The following is a 4,891-nucleotide window of genomic DNA, read 5'->3' on the forward strand; positions in this document are numbered from 1 at the left end:
CATTTGTCCAGGCCGGAAAATCTGGTGTGGGCTGGACAGACAACACACAGTAACAAGTGTCAAAGCCCCACCCTGAGAAAGAAAAACACTGGGGGATGGCAACGATTTATGAAAATGTCCAACACAAAAAAGGGAAAAATCAATGAAGAAAAATGTGCTGAGCTGAAGAGTGAAAAAAGTGCCAACAAAATCAATTGAAAGCGAATTATAGTTGTTGCAGTTAGATAAGCTTTTCCACCTCCCCCCACACTCATTGTCCCGAGTCCCCTTTTTTCCGATCGACGTGAGTTATGAACCTCCGACTTTTCCAGCTCCTTTTCCGTCAGCTTCTTTTCTATCTTTCCAACTCAAGGGAAAGCCCACAGGCGGCAGGACAATTTAGCTCGATGACTATTTGGGGGGTGCGGATGGTCAAATGGGCGAGTTTAAGTGAGAGTTGTGGGGTCAATTTGCAATCCGAGCAACTTTACCGTGAAATGGAGAAAAAAGAAAGCGGAAAAGAAGCCTGCGAAAGGAGGGAGTGAAAAGAAATCAAGCTGAAATCCGATGATGAGCTGCATTTCGTAATTATGCCAGGCAATTAAACGATTAAGCCTCAATGGGGCAACCAGTTAAGTTGGGGGAGTGAATGTGGGCTTGCTGGGGCTTCTCCACCTTGACTTGGACTGGCCAGCAAGGAAGTGTTAAGAACTTACAGGGCGGAGCAGGCGTGTAATTGAAGTGCACTCTGTGAGGAAAAGAGCGGGAAGTGCGAGGAATTATGACCCAGCAGCGGGTCGAATGATGTCAGTTGAGGCAGAAGTTGTCGATGGCCAGGAAAGATATATGCGGCGACATCAGCGAAGTTTGCCAATCAACTGGATGGATAGTTGCCACTTAGAATGGGTCTATGTAACCAAACAACAACCAAGCACGCCTAACTAATTGAAGGCATAGTTTACATCATTCATTGAAAACATTAAATATAGCCTTGATTTAAAACTTGTTTTAACTTTATAACTACTTTATACTCTCCTGAAACCGTAATGTTAGAAGGTTAGCATTTCCATGCGATGAGTGCTTTGCGCCTGAATAATTTTATTTCATTCACAACCACATTAAGCCGCACTTAAACTTGCTGGCCCACCACATATTATCCTCATTTAACTCCGTTCCCATTTCAGTCGACTACAGTATTTCCACACCCAGTCTCCTTGTTTTGCCTGACAAAAGCTTTGATTTCGCCCACTCCCTGTGACCGCTGACCCCTGGGCTGAAGTGCAACCAACATAAAACTCCCCGGCAAACACCTCCCCTCATCATGAGACTGCGACATGACCATTTGCAAGACACTTTGGCAACATTTTACAAGGACCCGGGATGGGGCAAAAAAAGGAAAACTTTCATTTATGTGCGATGCATGGCCATAAAAGTTTGTGCCTCAAATCCAGAGAAGCGAGTTCGAAAGTGCGAGTGTTTGTTGTCTCACAAGAGTGAGGGGGCGGTAAGGGCTGTTAGGGCGGTTAGGGCGTGGCAGGGTCCAAGGCAAACATATTTGGCAAATGCGGAAACGGAAATATTCGCACCCGGGCGAGACAACAGCCAGCAGAAGTGGAAAACACTTTTCGGGCCCAACATCTGACAACTGGCAGTGGGTTCGCCCTTCTCTGGATTTTCCACCCACATTTTCCACCCAGAGTTTGCCTGTCTATCTGCCATTCCATCCTTGGCATCCTCCCTTTTTGCCCCATCCTTTCTTTTCATATTTTCTAAATGCATTTTTGTTGTTCAATTTCAAACTGCGTCTGCAATTTTATTTCGCCATTTCTACCCTTACACCCAAAACCTCTCCTTCAAATGTAATTTTCCGTATTTTTCCCAGTTTTTTTCCCCCGTTTGGCAATGTGATAAGAAAAGTTTCTTTAGTCTTTTTTGTGCTGCAAACGGATTGCGGTGAAATTGTTAGATATCGCAATCTAATTAGGATATAATGATGGTATCCTTTGCAGGCTGACTAAGCGGTGGGTTTGCTTCAAGTTCTTTAAGCAGCGAGAAAATTCGAGTTTATTACGTTAAGCCCAATACATATATACAACTATTGAATATTTTCTTTATATTTAAGTAACACAAAAAAAGCGCATATTTAAAGCTTAAGAAACTTTTTGACAGACACTTAAACATGTGCAATGTTCAAGAATATATTACCCATGAGAAATTTAAGCAACGGATGCCAAGATTTAACAAAGAAAACTTCTGAAACTCAAAGAGAAGAAAGGCAATCGAGGAAAATATTCGCGAACCATTTCATAAAAATTTGAGCAGCGTCAAATTAAAATAAGGAAACTTGGCAAACAGCTGGACTGTCTCTCAAATGCAAGTGAGATGGCCACCCGCAGCGGTATCCGCCCCCTTTTGGTTGCCATCAAAGTTGGGGTTTTGCTTTTTTGCTGGCGGGGCCAAAAAACTGAATAATTTAATTAGAAATTGCCACTTCTGTCGCATTGGACAACAAAAGCGCGGCAAATTGGCTAAAAGAGGCAAAAATCCAGGGGGTTCCTGGCCGAACTGCGGAAAAAAAGAGTTGAGTTCAGTAGAGTTGAGTTGAGTTGTTGGCTGGTTGGCTGTTTGTGTTGGTGTTGCTGCTTTTTGAGTGACGCATGCAGAAATTGGCAACGCTCACTTAACAGCTGTCGTGGTGGGGGGTTTGAGGGGGCGGAAAACTGACAGCTGGAAAAGCGGAAAAGTGGGCGCGCGGGGGCAACGGGCTGTTTGCAAGTGCCAAGGCAAACACTCTTCAAGTAGCGTAGTTTAATTAAATTTCGAACATTTTTCCAACGGCACTTTACATTGTACCGGCAAATGCTGGGTGCACCGCCAAAAAAAAGGGGTGCTAGGTGGGCCAAAGCGGGGGGCTGGCACTGCGAAATAAAGTTGCAAAGTGTCAAATTGAGACAGTCTCGCACAAAGTGTGTCCCCCTTTGAGAAAACGAGCGGGGGTGGCGAGAAATATGAAAGTGAAAGTCTCTTGGGGGAAATGGAATCGCATTTGCTCGCTGCGTTAATTGCTTTAAATAAAATGGAATTGGAGTTCGTAATTGATATTGCTTTCATGAGCATACTTATTTGAAGCCTGTTTACTTCGTACTCGTAATTTATTTAGATCAACCTACGTTGTTTTACAGAGTGGAGTTTCATGTGCATCTCAACACTTTCTTCATAAATTAAGCGAATTTTGCCTAAGGGACAAAACCTTCCACCCTATTATACATACAATAGCCAGCTTTCCACCTTCTGCTTACATAATCGTGGAATTCCTGTGAAATATCTAGCGTTAACACCCAGGATTTCCCATTCATCCAATCACTTTCACTCCATTTCGCTCGCCTAAATGCCAGACAAAATAATCCATGAATTAGACGCGATTGATTTGCCACCTGAGTCCGTCGTCGTCGACTAATTGTCCTCGGCTCGAGTCTGATTATCGATTATCACCTTAATTTTGTCGGGACAGAGGAAGAAGGTAGCAGCTACACCTTCGCTTCTCATTAGGCAACGTTATCGGTGCCTTATACATGCTCCTCCAGCTCCTCCAGCTTCTCCGGCTCCTTGCGCTCCATCCGTAATCCTTTGTGGGCCCTAAAGTAGCCCATTAAACGGCAGTTTCATCCCAGCCGATCGGCTTTGTCGGCTGGCTCAAAGGTCAATAAACAATCGCCGGCCAACTTGCATTGATTCCGTACCCATTTCCACAAGTCAGTCAAACAATTAAGGCCACAATTCAGAGTTAGCCGAGAAATTATGGTGTCACCACAGCGGAGGTGACAGGCGACTTGGTCTGAACTGCTTGGGCCGCTGACAAATGATGGTCCGCTCCATTCGAGGCGAGGCAAAAGTGCTGACTTGGGCGCACGGACTTGGGTCGACACATAAGCAGGTAATCCTTTAACCTGCCGCTCAGACAACTCAATTCTGGGGTCAAAGACGGCATACCGACAGGGGACAGGGCATCGATCGATTGAGACATTCAGACATTGTCATCATCGTTCTACTATCGCAACTGGGGCGGCGTTTATCTGAGGCCAGAAGGCTGGGCAAACAGGTAGGGAGCAAACGCAGGACAAGCCAAAACCTCAAAGGACACTTTCACAGGCCAGTGCACAAAGGGACAGAAGACGCCGAAAACTTCATTGTGCAATTGGCACAATTAAACATAAAACCAAGTCACATCGCAGGCGGCGGCTCCTCTGAGGTTGGAGATTTTCGCCAGAAATCAGCAGAGGATCCGATCCAACATCAAAGGCCAAATTGTTTGATTGTTTGTCACAAAATGTTTATGCTTGACTGCGAAACAAACAAACAATTGTTACCTCAAAACTATTTTCGGGGCGGCAGCCTTAGAAGCAGACGCTTCGTTTCCCTGGGAAATCTTGCGCTGGGGAATCTCTTTGAGCAGATTTTGGTTAGCCTGCGTTAATCGGGTGGGCAAAAACCGCGGAAAAGCTCCTAAACCGCAACCTTAACCTCGGCCGTGTGAAATGCAAAACCTGCTCCATCTTCAAATAATTAAAATTGATGTCCGCGCTGGCAAAAATGTTTGGCCTGCGAAAAGCGGAAAATTCCGCTTGCAAGGCCACACCACCGTTCACTACAGTAGCATAATTTGATTAAAGCATCCATCCTGGCGCGGAAAAGGGGTCAAAGGTAACCAACAGCGTTGACGAGAGGTTGCAAGGTGAGCTAGAGAATTGTGCACTGGGAAAAGAACTTCAGTGTTGCATTATTCAACTGGATAAGGAATGAATTTTGGGGTAAACCATTCATAGAACCATTCATTCTAGATTGCGTTTCCAGCTATTGATTGAATTTGCATTGGCTCAATTGAACTGCTGCCCCTTTTTGGCAAGTGTATCAT

Source organism: Drosophila yakuba, chromosome 3R (assembly GCF_016746365.2).
Source record: "Drosophila yakuba strain Tai18E2 chromosome 3R, Prin_Dyak_Tai18E2_2.1, whole genome shotgun sequence".
In the NCBI taxonomy this organism is placed as follows: domain Eukaryota; kingdom Metazoa; phylum Arthropoda; class Insecta; order Diptera; family Drosophilidae; genus Drosophila; species Drosophila yakuba.